Source organism: Eschrichtius robustus, chromosome 5 (genome assembly GCF_028021215.1).
Source record: "Eschrichtius robustus isolate mEscRob2 chromosome 5, mEscRob2.pri, whole genome shotgun sequence".
NCBI lineage: Eukaryota > Metazoa > Chordata > Mammalia > Artiodactyla > Eschrichtiidae > Eschrichtius > Eschrichtius robustus.
Genome location: NC_090828.1, coordinates 129,084,231 through 129,107,685, shown reverse-complemented (window position 1 = coordinate 129,107,685; position 23,455 = coordinate 129,084,231). Strand labels below are relative to the sequence as shown.

The 23,455-nt window shown below is 43.3% G+C and overlaps 1 long non-coding RNA gene across 9 annotated transcripts in view; it reads left to right on the top strand.

Annotated features, from left to right (window-relative positions):
- Nucleotides 1–23,455, top strand: part of LOC137765427 (uncharacterized) — a 94,977-nt gene that overhangs the window by 49,350 nt on the left and 22,172 nt on the right. For 8 of the 9 annotated variants that reach the window (XR_011074163.1, XR_011074159.1, XR_011074162.1 and 5 more), the window contains 4 exons: nucleotides 1,147–1,253; nucleotides 6,233–6,391; nucleotides 21,125–21,444; nucleotides 23,242–23,312. This is a non-coding gene — a long non-coding RNA (uncharacterized lncRNA). The remainder of the gene's footprint in view (nucleotides 1–1,146; nucleotides 1,254–6,232; nucleotides 6,392–21,124; nucleotides 21,445–23,241; nucleotides 23,313–23,455) is intronic. The other variant, XR_011074161.1, reaches the window with a different exon arrangement.

Here is a 23,455-nt window from a genome sequence, read left to right as displayed (position 1 = left end):
ATCAAAGTATTCGTGATTTGATGAAATGGTGTCTGGCATAAAATCCACTTGGGTTAGCCAAAATTGTAACCTGGACCCTAATTATAAACCTGCAAGTTATTTTTCTTGCTGTAGACATCAGCACATCTTCAGGAATACACACAAAAACAGCATCAATGAAAAGATGTCTGTCTGCGGGCATCACAGTGCCCAGATGGGCGCTCAAGTGCTCAGTCACTGGTTGGTTCATTGGTGATGCATCTCCACTCAGTACTTTCCTCAGCAGCTCCTCAGCTTCTCGTAGGCTTAAATTCTCAGGATGTACACTTCAGAAGAATGGGACCATTGCATGGCTTTTTGCATTATTTTGAGTAATATTATTAATATCCTAGCACAGTTACAAATATTAGAAAATATCTAACTCAAACCAAATCAAATACGAAAATATGACAACCAGATTGTCTGTACCATGACTCATTGCATGGTGTCCCATGATCAACAAGTATTATTTCTATAAGTGAAGTCAGTCAGAGAGAGAAAGACAAATATCATATGATATCGCTTATGCGGTATGTGGAATCTAAAGAAAATGATAAAAACATTTATTATCTTATTTACAAAACAGAAACAGACTCACAGATTAGAGGAATGGATTTATGGTTACGGAGGGGTGGGTGGGAGGAGGGATAGATTGGGAGCTTGGGATTGACATGTACACACTGCTATATTTAAAATAGAGAACCAACAAGGACCTACTGTATAGCACAGGGAACTCCACTCAATACCCTGTAATAACCTAAATGGGAAAAGAATTTGAAAAAGATTAGATACATGTATATGTATAACTGAATCACTTTGCTGTGCAGCTGAAACTAAAACAACATTGTTAATCAGCTATACTCCAATATAAAATAAAAATTGTTTAAATTAAAAAAAAATAAAAGTGAAAATAACAAAACAGAAAACCAAGTATTTCTAGAATAAATAGAGTCAGGCTCAATTTTAATTGGGTGTTAAGACTGTGGTATGTCAGATCCAGCGTGGTTAGAGAAAGAATTCCCCTAGAATTCATGGACTTCTCTTATTTCAATCTAAGGTGATTAACTCAGAGTCTTCCTCCTGGTCTCTTATATTCCATTGCAACTTTAATTCCCTTTTCTGGTCTAGAGCACTATGAAGAATATGTCAACTTTAATCAGCAGGTGAATCGTCCAGGTTGTTGGATTCTGAAGTGAGGGCTTTGAATAGCTGTGGAGCGACGTGAAGACACTGAGGTATCTAATTAATATATGTCAGTGGCTCTCAAGCAGGGCCAATTTTGCCTCTCTGCTGGGGACAGATTGTCTGGAGACATTTTTGAGTATTACAGCTGGGGAATTGCTACTGGTATCTAGTGCATAGAGGTCAGGGTTGCTGATAAATATCCGACAGTGCACAGGACAGCCCCTCTCAGCCAAGAATCATCCTGCTGCAAATGACGATTGTACCGAGGTTGAGGAAACCCTGGCCTGGGAGCGGAGATGCCCTCAGTTCACTGGATGTATTAGGAGGGTAAGTCATTGCAGCCTGTGATGCCTCAGTTTCCTACTAAAAGATCCGAGAAACCTAGAGTGTGACTTGGGAGCACCCAGTCCTGTCAAGCCAGCTAGGAGGAAGACGTGGACAGAATGGAGCGTCTGTTCTCGTCCTTTCCAGAAGAAAGGCTGCAGCTCTCATCCAGCAGCGTGGAATCCGGCTCTTGCAAGAATGTGGCTTTCACTCCAAGACTGAGAAACAAATAGGTGTTTTCCTGTTATCCTCCTGTGGAGCTGCGCAAGTCATTACATGGCATTTTGAAGGAAGAATGATCGGTTAATTTATTCTGGCTGGATGTGGAGCAAACCAGTGCCGGACACTGGGTGGAAATCGATACCTGTACCTCATTATCTCTAATGGGAGTTTCAAAGGCGCTGGCGGATTTAGTGTGCTATTTGGTCTGAGTTGTATAACACCTGTCAGTAGGCTGCTTCCTTGCTATGTCATTAATATTTAAATAATGTGATTTAAAGGTCTGTCTGCACCTACAGCAATATTAAAATACATCATTCAGGTTTTCTAGATGGTTATGCAAAGGACTAGGAGTGGCGACTCGCAGGAGACAGTGAAAAGTTAATGGCCCTATCTAGAAGAGAGAATTAGCCACAGATATTTTTATTGTATGGATATAATTAATAAATTAAGAAGGTTGCATCTTTTTTTTTTTTTTTCCTGGTCAGAAATCTACATCCTTGTATTGAATTGTTGCAAAGATGAACTACAGGGGATGAGTTCTGCCTAGACTAGCTGGGAGTGAGCAGCAGAGGTTGGGGGACTTGCCTTCCCTTTACTGTCTCCCTTCTGAGGTTTCCATCCCCTTTACCTCCGCGGTCCACCCTGGCCGCCTCTCCTGGGAGAGGCCTCGGCTGGATGGCTCTACCACCTTTGCCTGCAGTGCACCTCATGCCCAGCAGAGAGAGCTAGTCTCCACCGTTGTTGCTTTGGAAGGAAGCTCATTAACAGATTTACCAATGATGTTACTAAGGAAGGGGTAGTAAACATTTGCCACTTTTTGGCCCCTAGCATTCACCTGCCGCCCCCTCCTTCTGTCATGTCTTTGTTCAACTGTAAAGCCAGGTGCCTGGCTCCCACCATGGGTGACAGAAGCCCTGAGTTTTTCCTCTCTAATTGAGGAGACAGTATGCAAGATAAACTCATCTTAGGGTCCTCATGCTGAGCAGGAGTTTCCTGCTCTTTGGAGCTCTGCAGCTTTCTTGGTTCTCTCTGTAACCAACCCCGCTTTTACAGTGGTCCGTAGACTCGCTGAGCTTCCTACTGCTGTCATGCTGTGGACAAAGAATTAGCACATTGAACGGCCTATCAGCAGAATCCGTGCCTGATTTAGGAATGAGCCTTCCTAACAATGCAGGACAAATTGGTCATGAAATGCCTTCCAAACTGTGGTCAAATTTACAACCAAGAGGAGGTGCTTTGGACAAAGAACGTAGTTCACCATTCCAGTAAGTGAATGTTGCCCACCATCAAGCCATGAGCCACTGCAGGCACCTTGATGGTGCACCCTGAGGGGAATACAGGATGGAGAAAAACAGGATGCTGGCCCTAGATAGTTAAAGTGCATATCCAAGGAATAATTTTAATGAGCCTAGACTCTTGCAGAGCGCACCCTCCTTACCCCTTTCTGTCTACAGATTTGTGGGTCTGCCCTGTGTGTGGGTGCACAGAAGCTCAAACAGGGGTGACAGATGGTCCTCCTTGATGGTAGCAAATTGGATTGTACTGCTTATGCCTGAAGGTGACACTTCATCAATACTGGAAGAAGCAGAAAATCTACAGGAGCTGATCTGCCCAAGTTGTTGCCAGGGATGGGGAAGGGAACCCTGAACAAGGATGTTTGCAGGCAGCAGTGAGAGGAAAACAAGCTTTTTCTTGCTTGTACCCTACCAGTTATTATACTGGTTTCACTTAATTTACCCGTATGAGTTAACAGAGTCAGTTTCCTACTCTTGAAACCAAAGCTCTGTACACACTATAAGTGTGTCATGCCTCGCAGAGGTATTTGTGTTGCAACGCAGGATAACTTTTTAAATTCAAGGTTAGATTTTTCTGGCATCACAGGTAGGAGTGTGGAAAGAGGAGAATGACATACTCCTTCACGAGATGAAACACAGTGAGTTCCCCCAGGTTTGGGCTGCATCCTTGCTGGATGCTGTCAGACAGAGGGCCTGGTGGGAAGGTCCACTACCATGGCCACCTGTGGCCATCTTGATGGCTTTAATCATGACCCTGTTTTCAGGTCACTTAATGACTCCAAAACTAGTTCTCTTATCTATAAAGTGAGAATAATAACAACTCATAGAATTGTGAGAATTCAATGAGGTGACACATGTGAAATAGCTTTATAAACTGTAAAGGGGTGTACAAATAGGAAAGATTTTTTCTTAATTTAATTTTTGAATAGATAACACATTTATAGCATATGTGGTTTAAAATATTTTAAAAGACATAAAAAGAAAGTTCCCTCTTACTCCTGCCCCTCAAGCACCCAGGTCTCATCCCAATCTCTTCCAGGTCTGCACTGTTTTTAGTTTCTTTATGCATATGCAAACAAAACCCAACATATATTCTTATTTTCTCCCTCATTTTACTCAAAGGTAGAGTTATTCTTCTGTAACTTGCTTTTTTCTATCTAGTTAAATATATATCTTTTCACAACCTGGCAAAAACACTTGAATTTGTTTCTATACCAATATATAGCTCATTCTTTTTCTTTTTTAACAGCTGGTTTAGTGAGTCCTCTATTGATACATATCTGGGTTGTTTCCAATATTCTTCTGTTCAGATAAGTCTGCAAAGAAGCATTTGTGTGTGTGTGTGTATGCACGCGTGCACACGCGTATATGTATGTATATTTACATATTGAAATTCCTCTGTCAAAGAGGGAAGCGTTTTTCTTTCTTTGCTGGTGCAGGTGCCCTGGTTAGAACAGGAAATCTTAGGCAGAGCTCTCCTTCTGTAACTCTCACCAAGCTCTGATTATTTGGCCCTGGACAAGAACGGATGGAGCCAGAGGTCAGTCCTCTGTAGCTTTTAAATTTGAGGAAAGAGAAGGCCAGCGGGAAGCCTGGGTCTAGAGTTGGATTTCTCTCCTCAGGACGTGATGACTTGCTCCTATGGAAGAGGGACCGATGTTGCTTCTTTTCCATATTTTGGAGCACTTTTCTCAACCAAGGAATGGGGATATGAGCCCCCCAGCACCGAGCTCCCAGCACAGCTCACTCCGTAACGTTAGCCACGCGGCTGTCCTGTCAGCGGCGTATCTGATGGACCCTCGCTCCATTCAATTCACTGTTACAGAGTGAAATACGACAGGTGCCAGAGGAGAGGGAGCGGAACAAGTCCATGTGTGTGTGGCCATCGTTCACAGTTTGTGGTCTCAGAGGCCCAGTGACTGCACTTCCTAGTGGTCTCGGTGGGTGTCATGTCGCAGTGATGCTGAGAGAGCATCAACCCGCCCCCCCGCAGCTGAGCACAACCTGGTCAGACACTGACCCTTCTGTTGCTTGTCCGAAGGCAGCCGCTGCGAAACGGCAGAGCGTGTTCGGGGCGACGTGGAGCAGTCACTGTGCAGAGGAAGTGCTGTTTGTAGAGACGGGCGGAGGTAGCTGCTGAGAAGAGCCAGGCGGGACTGGATTGTGACAAGTCTTGATCGCTAAGTTCAAACTTTCAAAGTATTCCAAAAGCTACGGGTTCCGTTGGGGATTTTAAGTAAGAGTGTAACCCCAAACGCGCTTGCATTTGCCTGTAGAAAGAGCACTCTGGCACCAGCGTGGCGACGGATGGAAGCGGAAGACCCTGGGCGGGGAGCGCGGTGAGGGCGCCCCCCTAAGGCGGGAGCTGGCAATGCAGGCTGCGACCCACTGGGAAGCCCAGGGCGTGGGAACCGTGAGGGGTAGGAGAGGGCAGAGGGCGGGCTCTGGGATGACCGCCCAGTTTCCGGCTCTGTTGGCCACGTGGATGGTGGTGCCGTTTATTGAGCTGTACGCCCAGGAAAAGAAGCCGGTGCTGCGTGAGGGCGGAAGGTTCCGTTCGGCGGCGAGCTTGAGTTGCTGGAGAGACATCGAAATGGAGACGTCCAGCGGGCAGTTTGACGTGCGAGTCTGGCTTGGGAGAGAGAGCAGGACTGGCAATTGTACGGATCAGCCTCCTCTACACTTTTTTGCCCCGGTTATTTATTTTTCTGGGAATGTTCCTTTCTTTTTTTCCTGTCTGCATCCTCTCTCGCCCCCTCAAAACTGCCTTTCCCTTACAGTGGAGACCATGCCACCCAAGATGTAAAACCTCCTGGGAGGCTGTTTCTCAGCTAGTGGGCCCTTGGTGACGGTAACCACCTGCTTGCTGAAATGGAGCCTGGCCTGCACATTTGAAAGTAATGTTAGCAGTTCTAGTCTCTGACGGATGCCGAGTCCACTACTTACAACCGCAAGTAATGAAAAGATAGATTAAATGTTTCTTCTTCTGATTACAGGAGTAATTATGCCGGTGTTTATTTGATCAGCCTATCAGTCAGGAGACTGGAAATTCTTAAACTGCATCCTTTCAAAGCATCAGTGGCAGATTGCGGCCACCCTCTCACTCATGCACGCCCACTGTTTCTTGTCTAATGGAATTAATTAACCATTGTTCCTTCCTTTCCATGTGGATGTCTGCAAACCTCCAGGCAGATGCCCTGGTAAGAAACCCACTGGTAGAGAAGAAAGCGAAAGCCCCTTCCATGTGTCATCTTCTGGAACACTGCAGAAAAAGCACCGTGGCATAAATCACTCCAAATTCATCAGCTCTGGCGCACCATCAAAGAAGAAGAAAGACTTCTAATGGGGTGAGTGAATCTTTGTAAATTCAAGAGCTCCTTTGAAAAATCCCTGACATTTCCTGCTGCCATAGAAACCATCTTTTTCAAGTGGACTGTAAATAAAAACAGGGCCCTCTGGCTTCACATTTATATTATATGTCTATGGTCTTTTAAATATGGAAAAGTATGCTTTATTTCTCTTGGAGGTGTCTGGCCTGTTGATCTCATTTTCATTGTATCTGACTGTAGTCATAGGGAAAGCTTATGTTAGCCTTTCTGGGTTAAGAGATAAGAAATTCACATAACTGATAGATGCCGATATTCGTTTTAATGCAACAGGAGGTTTTGTGTTCCCGAGAGCAGATGAATCCTGGAAAAGGATTTAAAAAAATCTCTCCCCCAGCAAGGGTAAAATAGTGTCATAGATCTGTGTGGAATTGCTCACAGAACTCCTGTGACATGAAGGCTGTGACTGTTTTGAGACATTTCATTTGTTTATCACAATTCACTTTGTGAGGAGAACCCAGTATTTCACTGGGGGCAGATATGCGCCCTTTGCGTATCCTTCTCGAGTTTTGACTGGCAGTCCCGCGGAAGAGGGCCTCTAAGAGTCTGCACGGAGGATGAGAGAAGAGGGGCTGGGAGTCGCTCGTGCCATTAGCTACACCTGCCAAACACCGAGCGGGCAGGGAGGCATTCTGGGAGACGCAGGGCTTGAAAGCTTTCTTTGCTGACCTTGAGTTAAAGCAGAACTGATTTCACACATATAAAATGCACCCCAGGAAAAGTCCTCCCTCAAAAAGCTGCCTGTTTACCCTTGATTTAGCTAAATGTTCCTCTTTTGCATTCCCCTAGCCTCCATCTTGTCACTCAAGAATATTGAAATTATCTGTTTCTGTTTCACCCACCAAACTCTCCACTTTTTAAGGGCAGGGACAGGGTTTGATTGATTCTTATGCTGCAGTGTCCAGCCAGCACCCTGCACCTAGTAGGTCCTCATGAAATATCTTTCAGACAGAACTGACATGAGTTGAAAAGCCGTATCTTGTAACTAGGAGTGAGCTTCTCCAGGGTGGGTACCATGTCTCATTTATTTTTGGAATAATAATGAAGATAATAGCTTACATTGATTGGCTATTTGCATGCATTATCATTTCTAATTGCCTCATCAATTCTATAAGATACCTTCTGTTATTGTCTCCATTTTTCAGATAATGAAACTGAGTCAGAAACGTAATTTGTTTGACCTGGTGCAGCTAGTACGTGGTGGATCTGGGGTTCTGACACATACCCTCTAATTCCAGAGCACGTGGCCAGTGTCATGATGGTCTGCTGCCTCCAGGCCGAAGCATAGTCCCTTATTTAGAGAAGATATTAAGAGACGTTTGTTGAATGAGTAAATCTCATAGGAACTCTGGTAGCTGAAAGTTGTCACGTGCCTGGCTCACTTTTTAGAAGCAGTCAACACCTCGTTTCTCACGGTGCTGCTGGTTGATACTTAGGAGATTGATCTCATGACCCAATCATGAGAGTTCTTCACAAATATTTTGTTTCTCATCCTTCCAGGCACAGTAGAATTCACTTCCTTGTTACTTCCTGTTAGCCATGGACTTGTGACTTGCCTTAGCCCATGAAATATGAGCAGAAGTGATATGTGTCACTTACAGGCGGAAGCTTTGAGGGCCAACGTGTGCTTCACCATACACGCTTTCCCCTGCCATGGTGAATGTGGACATAAAGGCCAAGACGGAACAGAGCTCCTTGACGATCCATGTTGGTCGTGTGTAGTGCGAGGGAGAAATAAACCTTCTTTTGTTGTTAGCCGCTGACATGGGGGCTTGGTTGTAAGTGTAGCATAACCTCACCCATCTTGCCTAGTGCAAATATCAAATGACTGCTTCTCTCTCATTTCAACCATCTGGACATCACTGGCAGTGATGGTCAAAGTACAAGAGGTCTTCAGAAGACCCCTCGTAATTCAACAAATATTAAATTACTCCTCCTACCTTATCCTTTTAGACGTCAAAGGCACAGAGTCCTGTCTTAACCTGGAAACTCTTGATGGTACCCACTAGATATAACTCCTTTTGAAAGTTTTGTTAGTTTGATTGCTTTTATGGATTTGGCTATGTCTTAGGTCGGGTTCTGCAGAAACAGACCCAGAAATGAGAATTCCTGTACAAGTGCTTTATTCAAGAAGGGCTCCCAATGGAGACCAGGGAGGGGCTGGGGGAGCAGGACAGGAAGGGGGAGGGAGCCAAGGCAGCACGTGGTCTCAGGCCAAGTCTTCAGGAAGGTTCCCAAGGAAAGGTAAGTTACACCTCAGTGTTTTCTTGCCTGGAGCAAGGGAGTTAGGCTTCCCTTCTCCCTTGGTGAACAGTTTTGATTAACGGTTACCCTGTAGAAGGTGGGATGTAAACCCCAGGAGCTGACCTCCTAGTAGGATATTCCCAAAGAAGATACGCAGGTGCTGGCTGTTGAAAACACACTGAAGGGGGAGGAAGGGTGTGCACAGAAAAAGTTAATTAGGGGACATTTCTTAGTTTTGACCTATTTTAAACACTCTTTGCTTAGACACCTGTCAGGGAAAAATCAAAGATTGGCCTCCCCATTTCTGTGTGACAATGACAGACAGGGGGACCTGGGGGTGCAAAATGACCTTCCTGTCATCAGGGAGGCAGTCGCGACGAAAGATGATGTTGGCACTTGTGACTTCTGAGTCTGGTGCCAGAGAATCGTGCACCGGCTCTGGGGCACTCTTGGCATGAGAGCTGATTGTATCAAACTCTAAGTGGGCCCTACTTTAATACAATCTGACGTGCAGACTTCTTACTGGCCCACAAAGACAAATTAAAGTATATCTATTTACATTACAAAAGCATTTAGTGAAGCTGAAAGGTTAAATGCCAGCATTCCTGGAAACAGTTTCCAAGATAGCAAAAATAAGAATCTTACTGTGTAAATTGTTAAAAAAAAGTTTACTAGAAGAGTTTGCAGGATCTCTTTCTTCTGAGGTTTTCAACAAGGACTTATCTAGGGGCATGGGAGTATTATCCTGGATGGGATGGGAAGGGACCATGGGAAAGCGACCTTTCAAAGTCGCTCAGATGTTGTAATCACACTGCAACAAAATTGGGATTCCACGTAACTGATCAGAACTGTTTATGCACAACACCAGACACTACATGAACATATGGCAGGAACACAGACGCTATGGAATGTATACATTGCATCGTTATGTTTGTGTGACTTCTGATTTATACATCTGTCACAAGGAAGGAATGAAGCCTGTGGTTATCTTTCTCTTAGACTGGCAAATGAATGTTTAAAAGTTGGAGAAAAGACAGACATTGTATTTACCAGAAACTCATAAACTACCAGAAGCTGTAAGTAAATGTGTGAGAATCAATTTCTCCGTGCTTGGGAATATTACCAGCATTTCAGTTGTAACTGCAAATAATGTGAGATTTGAAAACAAATACCAAATATGTTCCTGTTTGGAAATGTTTTAAACTTTAGTCTTTATCAATAAATCTAAATCTCTTCATTCCACCTAAAGCTCTGACATTTTATTTTCAAAATGTTGTGTTTTCCTTCTGGCACACACTCTTCTGCTTCCGTTACCCCTTCTATAACAAACAATCATACAAACAAACAAAGATCGCCTCAAACCTTTAGAGTTCATTGTGCTATGCTGGCCCCAACTCAAAAGTTGTCTGAACTTCTTAGCAGAATCATTTCAACGTGTTTTGTTTTACTGTCTAGCTATAATACTTATCAGATCTTTTTTTTTTTTTTTTTTTGAGAAAGGGGAGGAGCAGAAATGAAATACACCTTTCATTATAATTTATTTTAAGCAGGAAGGGAACATGGCTGTGCAATTGGCTTTTTCTCCCTTGCAGCTCTTGGATCCCCTGACTCTTTGTGGAGTCTTTCTGGGTGACTCTAGGTTACCTGCTGCAGCAGAATTGTGCCTCTTGCCTCTCAGTATGGAAGGTGCATGTATAGCATGATCTGTGGCAGGTAGGATCAGCAAGAAGTAAAACACTAAAGCTTATGGGTACAGGTAGATGTGGGTACAGTGCTTTAAAAGTGTGTCCACAAATTCTTTAAAATTCTACTGGCACCCCATCTTCCTCTTTTCTCTGAATCTGATTTTACCCTCATCATGACCCTGAACCTTAGCTTTTTCCTATTCTTTTTCCTTCTATCTTTCTTTGGGTTGGGTTCTCTTATCCTTTTGTCTATGCCTTTACAGGCACCCAAGATTTTCTTATTCCCTTACCCTTTCATTTTGCCTGCTTTGACCGTCACTAACCACACACAGCTCCCCAGTGTCTGTATTCTGTTTCCAGTATCGTCATAGGTGTGCATTGTCGTGGAAAACTGGTATGAGACTGTCTGTCTAGTAATTATCCATGCCCCCCTTTCTCAGCGGGGGCCTCAGTTCAGCAGGAGACTCCTTTTCGTTCTATTCTGTTGGTTCTCTCTTATGTCCTCCTTTATCCCACTCTGCCGTACACAAGCCCTCACCTCATCTATTCCTCATTCTTTTCTCTCCACTTATAATCTTACTTTCTGCTTTGCTAAGAAAACAAGTCTTTCAAGGTGAGCCTTCTCAAATAATTAACTTCCTTACCCTCATGTTTGTAAGGAAACATCCCCTGAAATAGCAGTGGCTCAAACAGGATAAAATTTATTTTCTCTTATGTATAGTTAAGAAGTGGGAGGTTCGGGGCCCTACTTTCATGATCCTCAGGAACCCAGATACCTTCCAGCTTAGTGCTCTCCTGTACCTTGGGTGTGGCTTCCATCTTCATGAGCCACAATGGCTGCTTGAGATCCAATGATTGTATTCACATTCCAGGAAAGAGGATGAAGAAAAGGAAGAAAACAGGTGTATCCCTTTGTTTAAGGACACACCCCAGAAATCACATACAACACATCACTTTACAACTCACTCAAGAGTTAGTTAGCCCTCTGGCTTTAGTAAGTCTGAAGAATGCAATCTTCTCTAGGTAGCCATTTGCCCAACTAAAATGTCAGAGGTTCTTTTTCTAAGGAAGGAAGAACAATGCCACTTCATGATATCTCTGTATAGTCACCATTCTCTGCCTTTATTTGTCTATCCAAGGAAATTGAGTCCTGTCTCCTTTCTAAGATGACAACTTCTGTATGTTCCTGTGATCCCACACATTTCATAACGATGTGAAACTGTATACTTGTTTTCAGAATTAGGTTAACTGTGTTTATTTGTATTTCTGACAGTGAACATTTTTCCTGCCTCTACCATTTATCACATTTGATTCTTTTTGAAGATGAAGTTATTCCAGAGGTTTAGTCACTGTATTTAATAAATAACATAAAATTACTCTTCTGCCTGCCTGCTACCCTTTTGTATCTTTTGAACTTGCTTTAATTAAAAAAAAAAACGTGACTGTGAATATACATATGCATATATATGAGCATGATATATATGCGTATATATGCGTATATATGAGCATGATATATATGAGTATATATGCGTATATATGAGCATGATATATATGAGTATATATGCGTATATATGAGCATGATATATATGAGTATATATGCGTATATATGAGCATGATATATATGAGTATATATGCGTATATATGAGCATGATATATATGAGTATATATGCGTATATATGAGCATGATATATATGAGTATATATGCGTATATATGAGCATGATATATATGAGTATATATGCGTATATATGAGCATGATATATATGAGTATATATGCGTATATATGAGCATGATATATATATGTATATATGTGAGCATGCTACTCATTTTCATGTCATTTTAAAATGCTTTATTAATGTTTCATTTAAAAGTTAATGTATTGGTTATGAATACATTATTGGTCTCAGGAAGTATTAGCCTGCTCTGTTATTTTGGCTGGGCTATTCGGATCTAAGAGATTGACTGTAATCTTGTACCAGAGAGGATGCTTTGCAGGTAAATTTTCATTTCATGATAAAATGTTATCTGGTCCCATGATATGTGACTCAGTCTTAATTTGTAAAGCTGACCGAGTGATGACACAGAGAAGCCAATGCCATTGAAAGAAGAATTTTTATTATGTATATTTCTTGAAAAAAGGGGACACACATGCCATGCAGGGTCACGCGGGGAGGTACCAGGTTTGGTCAGGAGGTGGAAGCAGGAGTGAGGGGAAAGCCTAGCCCACAGGGAAAGAAAAGGCAGGGCAGGGTAAATGCTTTAGGATTGGGTAGTTTGAATGATTCCAGTGGGCTTTGGGGCATAGGGGCTGTCTCTAGCTGTCTGGTACCTGGCCCTGGGTGATTAAGGCAAAGGAATATAGTCTCCTAGAGTGCATGAAGCAGATAGAGGAGATGATTTAGAATGTGGGCTCTGGATCGCATAGTTTGCCTGTGAAAGACTTGTTCCTGGCAGAGCCCTTTGTTACCTCTAGGAACTGGGTAGCCCTGATGGGGACAGTCTCTCCCTGCCAGCGAGGTATTTAAGATGCCAAAACATAAGAAACAACACCAAAAAAACCCCATGATTACTCCAGCCCGCCATCACTTTCTTAGTTCTCGTCTTGTTATCTCACCACTCCATCTCCGTTTCCTCTTGCTGTCGGATTATGTTCTCTCCTAACATTCAGACCTAAGTCATCCACTTCTCTTGCTTTTCAATCTGGTGCTGTCCTCATGCACTTCGGGGCCTTAATCAGTGCCTCTGTCTATCAGGGATAGGGGTGTGGTCTTGGAAACTCTAGTTAGTGTTTCTCTTTGGACCTCTGCTTCTTTATGTATAAAATGGGAGGGGCTGGGGAGTGGAGGAAGGCTTCATTTTTCCTCCCATCTATGCCTTTTTTCTCAGAGGCCATAACAGCCCCTGAAAAGGGGCCTCTTCCTGAGATAAGGTGTGGAGGATATTCTCCATCACCATGGTGTTTATTTACCCGGGAGAACAGAGGAGGGGAAGATGGAATATCTCTGGGTCTGACAGGAAAGGAAGGAGTAGGAACAGATTTCAGAACTCTCTGCCATCCAGTTGAGTATACGACACTCTAATTCTGCTTGTATATTCATCCTGGTGGTTATTAATTTTAGGCACCCATAATATGAATGTCTGCTGTTTCCCAGCACAAGCCATTGTCTGCAGCCTGACAGGTCTTTGTTAATTGTCTTATTTCCACCAATGTGTCTTTCTTCATCCTTCTCCTCTGCCTTGCATGCCCTCTCCCCTTCTTTCCTTTTATGTTTGCTCTTCAAGGCCTAGGGCTTTTACTCCTGATTTTCTTCTCTGGTTTTTCTGACCTTCCTGAAGCTCTTCTGCTGGGTTTAGGGTCAGCACCATACAAGGATCCCTTAACTAATCCTAATTGTTACATATGTGTTAGCTTTTTAAATTGGACCCTGAGCTTTGGGTGGTCGGAGGCCGCTTCTGGATGAATGTGGTCACCGTTTACATAGTACGTTTTCTCCATGGATCTCCCGATGGCCTGCTGTTCTTCTTCCTGCATCAGCTGAATGCTCTGCTGCTTCAGAATTCAGTGCTTTTACCCATGTAATGCCCTATATTTGTACACTCCCTCCATCTACACTACTGTTTCATTGGCCTCACTATGACTGCTTTAAACCTCAGTCAATTCTATAAGCTTTGGTTTGCTTATCTGCCACTCCCTAGGCTGTGAGCCCCTGGGGGGATGTGACTGGCAATGCTTGGCACACAGTAGGTTCTTAAGAACTGCCCTTAGTATAATTGAGGAAGAGGCCCAGCTGGCTTTTCCCATTTTATACTCTTCTCCACCCAAGGCCCACCACCTTTATTTTAGTTTGAAGGCTGATATTTTACCAGCACAGAGAGGGACAGAACGTGCCATGAATTCTGACTTCTATTTGACCCTGTAGAGACAATCTGAATATTTCCCCTGTGGGTGCTTGAGGGAAGCAAATTAGCCCCATGCTTGTCAGTTTCCCTCCTCTCTTCGTGCTGTAGATGAAAGTACAAGGAGTGAAACTGGAACTCTCTTAACCTTTTCAGGTCTTCAAATAATGATTTTCTAGACAGATAAGACTAAATTGGTGTTGGATCTCTGCTCAGGAGCAGGAAGGATGGCTGTTGACAGGCTGCATGTGTCTTGCTCTCAGCTTCATTGCCTTCCCTGCTTCTCGGTGGAGGAAATTAAAACTCTGATGGTCAGATTAGGTGGTTCTTAGCCTCTGGCCCTTGCCTGCTGCCGCCGATGTGAGAATTAGGCTTGTCTACCGGTTCAGATGAGGTGGTCAATAATTTGAGCACTTGAAGAAATGATTGAGGTAATAAGATCCTTAAACGAAAGGGCTCGTGAAGTGTTAAAAAAAGCCCACAACCCAAAGCATACAAACGGCAGTCCTCCCCCTCGGCTTCCCACTGAAGAGCAGAGGGTTACCTACCCAGAGTAGAGGACAAGGTCAAAATTGCCTACTTCCTAGGACTGCTCTGAACTGCCTCTATTAGTCATTCCTTTGAGTGTAGGCATCCGTCTAAAATGGAGCTGCCTGTTAACCAGGAGACATCTGCTGTTGACCTGTGTTAACAAGACTTTCATCCAGGTGTTCAGCTGGTCTTGGGGGAGCTGGACCATGGGTCAGGTGAGTCTTTAAGAGGAAAGGAGGTTGGCAATAATCCAGAGGTCGGGGTTTGTTTTCAAGGCCCATTTTCATTACATCCCACAGAGAAGGTAACTGGTGGGCATTGGCTTCTTCCCTGAAAAAGATACATCAGTGGTTGGGAGGAGAGGTCCTCAAAAACACATGTGGCTTAGGTTTCAGTGTTGCCAAAACTAGCAATGGCTTCTTCAAAGCATCCTTATCAAGGGCCATGAGTCAATCCACATTTATTGGGTGCCTTGACTCTTGGAGGAATGAGAATTGGAAGGCCAGATAGGAAAGTTGTCATCAGACATCTTTCAGTTTAGTGGCGGGCACCATTATAAAATACACTTTTTCTGTAGCTGCTCCTTTCTGTTACTAATCCTTTTATGGGATGGCTTTGAATCTCAATCATATAACTCTGCACTGTCTGGGATAAAGCGTTAGGAGAAATGGGCCTGGATAGTCATTCCTCTAAGGTTTAGCAGAAATCAAGCTTTATTTATTATTTATTTTTCATGCTCTATAGCTAAAGGATACAGAGTATCATTGCATCTGACTGTCACAACAGTGCGACTTTTCTTCTAAAACCAGTAGAGCAGGATTGGTTTTGTGCAGTCACACAAGTAAGGAATCTGAGAGTCACAATGAACCACTAAATAAAGCCTAAATAAGACTGTATAAAAAGTACTAATAAGAGGCTGATATTTTTTCTCTCCGTCTTTTAGTCTCTTGCTCTCTCTTTGTCTCTAGCTCTCTTTCCTTGTGTTTATAGAAGGATGGGAGCTCTCTAGATATTACATGGTCATTTTTTTCCTGTGACCCTTTAATTTCACTAAAACATCTCTCATTATTAGGTTCAGAAGAGCATTTACTATTGTTCTTTGGTTTACTTAGTGGAAGATGAAATAGTTACTTGTGTGGCGTTTATGTGATATTTTTTATAGTCCCTAAACTGAATATTATACAATGGTATGACCTTTTTATCAAAAAGCTGAACAGTTCTGGCCTGCAAAGTGTCCAGGGCATAGATGATCCAAGTCCCTTTCTCTGTGTCTTGATCAGACTTTCACCAGGTTCATTCTAAGCCACATTTCTCAGAGGCCAGTGACGAGGCCTAGGGTAAAGTCATACTGAGAAAACATGTCTTATGAGCTGAAGGAGCCGGGGGAACTGTAGCCTGGAAAAAAAGACTAAAGTGAGACTTCATTTGGTGTTTTGAGATATTTATAGTGGTGTCCTGTTGCAAAGGGGCAGAACTTGGCCTGATGCCTAGGAGTTCAGGGCAGGGAGACCTGAGTAACTATTCCATCAGAATTGCTAAAGTCATGAGACTTCTGTCACTTGAATTATTCAAGCAAAGGCTGAATGCTCACTTGTGGGAATGTTGTAGGTGAGATTAGGCTGAGTTATCCCGTGTGCCTGCATCTCAGGTGAGGTCTTCCCCAGAATAACCCTCAAAAGAGCAAGAATTCTTTTATATTTGAATTCTTACACAGGGAATACAACAAATGTCTAATTGGGGAAGACAAATAAGCTTGGAGATTCTTTACATACTTTAGTTGATGCTACTTTTAATGCATTAAGTTTCAAATAACAGAATCAGTAAAAGATGAAGCAAAGGAATTTCTGAAAAATTTAGTAATGGTTTCTGGGTATTTGACCTTGCAGTTCAAAATATTGAGGTTGTTATAAATAAATAATTTAAAAATAATATAATACAACAGTACAGTAAGAGTTTGCTCTCTGGCAGTGGTTCTTATCTGGGAACGATTTTGCCTCCTGGGGGATATTTGGACATTTTTGGAACCATTTTTGACTGTCCTAACTGATAGGGGTTGTGCGTGCTACTGCCACCTAGTGGATGGAGGCCAATGATGCTGCTAAACATCCTGGTGCTCTTAGGACAAGTCCCCACAGCAAAGAATTATCCAGCCCAAATGTCAGTTGTGCTCTAGCTGAGAAGTTTTGCTTTAAGGAAATCAGGAATATAACTACAAGACTAATAAAAATCATCTCAGTGACAACATCATGTGGAGTCACAAAATCCTATATTTTAAACAACTATTATGGGAGTAAAGATGATGTGTTTTGATGAACCACGTTTTGTGTTATGCGGCTCAAAAAATGTCTTTGGTGACAGCAGACATTCTGTTGTCAGCAGTGTATGTGAAGAGTTCCAAGAAAGCTGTTTCATAAAATGTGTGAATGAAGAAAGCAATATTTCTTTTTTTTTTTTTAATTTATTTATTTTATTTATTATTTATTTTTGGCTGTGTTGGGTCTTCGTTGATGTGCACGGGCTTTTCTCTAGTTGTGCTGAGCGGGGGCTACTCTTCGTTGCGGTGTGTGGGCTTCTCCTTGTGCTGGCTTCTCTAGGCGCGCGGGCTTCAGTGGTTGTGGCTCGCGGGCTCTAGAGTGCAGGCTCAGTAGTTATGGCTCACGGGCTTAGTTGCTCAGCGGCATGAGGGATCTTCCGGGACCAGGGCTCAAACCCATGTCCCCTGCATTGGCAGGCAGATTCTTAACCACTGAGCCACCAGGGAAGCCCCAAAAGCAATATTTCTAAATCAATATGTTATTGTATATAATATGTGATTTTAAATATTTATTTGTAACAATTTAATAAACTAAATTTTATAGTCATTTGGCAATGTGATTTGCTCTAATAGTTGATATATTGAAGAGGGCCTGAAACAATTTTTTGTCCTTCTCATTGGGAAAAATGGCTGCATGCCTTGTATTCAGGCGAGCCTTGTATTTGGATGTGAACAGAAAATCTAATTCCAGGTCCTCCTAAGCTCTATGTGTCTGTGTTTGGTCATGGCATACATTTTTTGTCATGATATGAAATTCCTTCCTCTTATGAATCTGGAAATAACTTCCAAAGGTAATCAAATCTTTCCTACTTTTATTTGCTTTAAAAAATTACACACTGTAAAATTCAGCACATTCTATGAGTTTTGACAAATGCATACAATTGTGTAACTACTGCCACAATCAAGATGCAAACCAGTCTATCATCCTCCAAATTTTCTCTTGCTTTCCCTTTGTTATCAACCCCTTTCCTCCATGTTCCTGGTTTTAAAATTTACTCTTACACAACTTACAAGTAGAATGCTTATTTTCAAAATAAACTCTTCTGCAGAGACCCAGCATCTAAATCAGACCCACGCAGATCTTCTCTGGGCAAAGTGGGTCATGGGGTCCTGAGTTCACCTACTCTGCCTCCCTCTGGCCCCAGCAAGGGCCTTGGGGACTTTTTTGGGAAACTGGTGCTCTGTAGAACAGCCAGCTCCACTGATTAAATTCTTCCATTGATCAAATGTTAGGTCAGCCCTTACAGTGTGCCAGGCTGGTAGCTGGGGATGGAGAGAAGGATGAATCAGATAGATATGGTTCCTCCCTTTAGCAAGCTTAGACTCTAGTAGACTGACATCAATCAAGTGTCAGTGAAGCTGAGGAAAAAATGATGTCTTCTCCGATGGAATTATCCCTGCTCCTGAGCAGAGGAAGCTTCATGGGATCCCTTAGGGGGAAGGTGCAACCATGAGAAAGCTGGTGTGGCCAGACAGGCAAGGAGTTCCTGGAAAAGTCATCAGGGATTAGACTGAGTAAGGGTTTGTTGAAGGAAAGAAGAAAGAAAGAAAGAAAGAAAAGAAAGAAAAAGAAAGAAAGAAAGAGAAAGAAAGAGAAAGAAAGGAAGGAAGGAAGGAAGGAAGAAGGAAGGAAAGAAAGAGGAAAGAAAGAAAGGAAGGAAAGAATAAAAGAAGGAAGGAAGGATATTGAAAGAAAGAATATTGGAAAAATTGAACTTCATCTCAAGATTTGGGGTGAAGGGTGTTACACAAGACAGTGACATGTTCAGAGTTCTCTCTCAATTACACTGGTTACCATTAATAGAACGGATTAGAGTGTGGGATGGGCAAATATGGATGTAGATGGAGTAGTGAAAAAACTGTTTCAGCAGCAACGGGCAGGAGATGATGGTTGGCACATGGAGGTGATGGTGAAAATAAAAACGAGGTAATTCATTAAATATAGGCTTCAGAGGTAAATTAACACTGGCCTATTGCTGAGATAAGGAGAGAGTGACAGGGAGGTTGACCAGATGTCTGGCTCGGGGACTGCACTTACTGAGGTGGTGCCCTCTGGGTTTGGATCAGGTTTAGGAGGGGAATACAGAGTCTACTTCTGAACGTGTTAGACTGTGGGGCATGGGAGATATTCAGAAGGAAATCCAGAAGAGGTAGACCGATATCAAGGTCTGGAGCTCCATTCCAACCATTGTTTACTTATTCTTTGGAAAGGCCCACCACATTCTGGTCCTTAGCTAGGAATTGGGGTGAAAGTATAGCTGTGATGTGGTTGCTGCCCTGGAAGCACTGGAGAAGGAAACAGGATACATTTGGATTAATGTTGTAAAAGAAGTATGTTCACACAGCCATGTGGCTCAGCAGAGGATGTGATTTCTTTTGCCTGAGGGAGTCAGAAAATTTTTTTCCAGCTTTGCTAGACCAAGGGTTTTCCTAGATCGAAAGTGGAAAGAACATCATTCTCAGGACAGAAAGTAAGTACAAAGTTTGCAAGGTATGAAAATTGATGGTCCATGTGGGGACTTTCAGATAGCTGGGTATAGGCAGGCTGTAGAGACTGTGTACTAGGGAAGTGGTTGGAAAGGAAGACTTTTGGGTCCAAATGTTGAACATGCAAAATGCTTTGCAAGGGAGAAGCCAGGCAGGGCAGCAAGGAGGAAGGAGACACAGTAGGATCTGTGGCTGCAGATTGCATTGTGGACTGGAGAGAGAGGGGCTGGGGTCAGGGAGACGGGCTGGGAGGAATCCCAGGTGTCCAGATGGGAGAAGAGGAGGTTCTCAAGGCTGTGGCAATAGGGATGGAGAAAAAAATGATGATTCGGGGACTTAGGAAGCAGGGTCTAGTGGTCTTGGTGAGAGAAGAGATGAAAGGACAGAAGACTATATTGTTTCCATTTTGAACAAGCAGGTTGTTGTGATGCTGTTCACTGCAGGCAGGCTGAGGGGAGCAGCAGTGTTGTGGTCAAATAGTGAATTCCGTTTTGCACATGTTGTGTGTGAGCTCCTGAAGGGCCTCCGTGGACCCCCAGTGGGCAGTGAGGATGATGTGAACCTGTCGTGTCAACTGTGATTCTCTGGCAGGTTGTGTCAGACCCAGCCCATACTATGTTGCATTCCAATGGTTTGTTTTATGAGTCTCTGCTTAGATTATGGGTATTCCCAGGGTAGGAGCTGGGCTGTATTTTCCCTTTCTCTCTAGAGATATGTTGTAGGGCAGTGTCTTTCAAACTTTTTTTACTTCAACCACAGTGAGAAATACATTTTATATCATGCACAAACATCCATCTAAAATATACCTAAAATTTTCTTAGAAAACATTTACCCATAGCAACTGCAGTGCACTCTACTCTCTCCTTCCCTCCCCTCATCTCTCCTCCCCTCTCCCCTTCTTATCTCTCCTAATTTCTTCTTTTCATTTTCTATTCTAATTTTATTTTAAAAAGTTACTCCTTCCTATATTCACTTCAGGACGAGTAGTCTGCTGTCAGCTGTGTGTTAACCACTGACGCGGAGCACAGAGTGTAGTAAAGATCCTGGAATCTGCAGTCAGGCAGACTCAGGTTTGAACTTTACTCTGTCACTGAATAGCTGTATGGCCCTAGGCAAGTCATTTAACCTCTCTGAGCCTCAGTTTTCTCACTTGTAAAATGGAGACAAATGTTTCAGCCATAGTGAAGAGCAAATAAGAAAGTAAATATATATTAAACAAACCTAGTGGTATTAGTTTGTCTTGCTGCTGTAGCAAATTATCACAAAATTAGTGGCTCGAAACAGCACAGATTTTTAAATCTTACAGTTCTGGAGGTCAGAAGTCCAAAATGAGTCTTACTGGGCTAAAATCAAAGTACAGTAGGGCTGTGTTCCTCCTGGGGGTTCTGTGGGAGGATGTGCTTCCTTACTTTTTCTAGTTCCTGGAGGCTGCCTGCATTCCTGGGCTCATGGCCTCTTCTTCTATCTTCAATGCCGGCAGCACAGCATTTTCAATGCCTCCTGGACTAACCTTCTGCCTCCTTCTTCCACATTTAAAGGACCTTGTGGACTCCCTCTTGCAAGACCACCGGAATCACAACTAACTGCTGAACAATCACTGACAAGAAGACACTGGAACTCACCAAAAAAGATACCCCACATCCAAAGACAAAGGAGAAGTTGCAGTGAGATGATAGGAGGGGTGAAATCACAATAAAATCAAATCCCATAACTGCTGGGAGTGTGACTCACAAACTGGAGAACATTTATACCACAGAAGTCCACCCACTGGAGTGAAGGCTCTGAGCCCCACGTCAGGCTTCCCAACTTGGGGGTCCGGCAACAGGAGGAGGAATTCCCAGAGACTCAGACTTTGAAGGTTAGTGGGATTTGATTGCAGGACTTCGACAGGACTGGGGGAAACAGAGACTCCACTCTTGGAGGGCACACACAAAATAGTGTGCGCATTGGGACCCACGGGAAGGAGCAGTGACCCCATAGGAGACTGAAGCAGACCTACCTGCTAGTGTTGGAGGGTCTCCTGCAGAGGTGGGGGGCAGCTGTGACTCACCATGAGGACAAGGACACTGGCAGCAGTTCTGGGAAGTATTCCTTGGCTTGAGCCCTCCCAGAGTACGCCATTAGCCCCACCAAAGAGCCTGGGTAGGCTCCAGTGTTGGGTTGCCTCAGGCCAAACAACCAATAGGGAGGGAACTCAGCCCCACCCATCAGCAGACAAGCAGATTAAAGTTTTACTGAGTTCTGCCCACCAGACTGCCATATATACACTAATATGTATAAAATAGATAACTAATAAGAACCTGCTGTATAAAAAATATAAATGAAAAAAACAACAACAAAGGAACTTGTGTACATTGGTCTCACCCAGATAATCCGGGACAATCTCTTTATCTTAAGGTTGGCTGAATAGCAAACTTAATTCCATCTGCAACCTTGATTCTCCCTTGCCATTGAACATACTGTATTCACAAGCTCTGGGTATTAGGATGTGGGCATCTTTAGGGCCACTATTCTGACCACCACAACAGTACAGTGAGTAGAACCTCATGGGTGTCCAATAAAGACCTGATACATTGAAGTTCCCTTTTAACTCTGACTGTCTGTGAAGTTAAAAAATATGTATAATATGAAACAATGCAACACACACACAAAAAATCTGACCTTTAAATACAGATTCAACTTTGAGCCAGATGCCCATTTAACCTTTGGGAAATTGACGTTTGACGCTAAGTACAGGACTTGGCATTTGACTGTCTTATAGTTTTGAACACAGGTATCAGTATCAAAGACTCTTCTTGATTTGGTGAGCATGCTTTGTTGCCAATACTCAAATCAACGATGAAAATATTGAGCAGGCCAGGCCTCACGTCGAAGTCTTGAAGAGTTCTCCTGGAGGCTTTTCTTGGCCCTGAAACTGATCATTCATCAATACTTGCATCTGACCTGAGAGATAGAAGGAGAGGGGGAAGAGAGAAAGACAAGAGGAGAGAGAGAATGACTAAGAACAAGCTGCACTTCTGAGAATATGACACAAAGCAGATGTTTTTTCTGGGGATTGGTGTCTTGGAAAAAAAATGGAGTTATAATAAGGCCACTTTTTAATAAATATTTGCTATTATTATTATTCTACCTATTTTCAGCATTTCTCATAGACTAAACCTGGAGCTACGTATAAGACTCTTGCTGTTTCATGTTGGAAAATTCGCCTCCCCTGCCGATGAGGTTAAAGAGCTAAACCCCTGGCAACTCAGGCAGCTTGTGAGCCTGCAGTCAGGGCAGTGCCTAGTTCCCTGGCACCTTGACTGCAAGAGATTTGGAAGAAGGGTCGACAGCAGCACAAAAGGATCTGGGAGCTCAGGTCGCATCTTCAGCAGCAACACAGAGGAGGGTGACATAGGGTCAGAGTTAGGGATCATGAGGGTGAGTTTACAGCAGGTCTGCCTCCTCTGAGCTGGGGGAGGGGGAGGTAGTGATAAGGGAGACAAAGCACCACAGCCACATAAGAGAAGGTGAAGGATGTCGCCACTCATTTTAATGTTTGGCCCACATGGCATCAAACATGGGGGCTTTGGGGACTGTCCAAAGGATAAGTTGACTTTTTCATACTCCATTGTCTTTCCGTGCTCTTGAAGAGTTCCATCTTTCTGTTTTCCAGATGTTTTGCCTCTAGATGCATGACTGAATCATGTGGTTGCCCACTGACATCTGAAGTCACATTGATTCAAGGTAAGGCTGTCCCGGAGTATAAGGTTGGTTGTTCTTCTGAAACCATGAGCAAGGGCCTGGCTGAGGACAGTTCTGTAACCCAGTGCCTAATCCAGAGCAGACCCTCAGTAAATTTTTCTTGAATTTGAGAGAGAATGGATTCA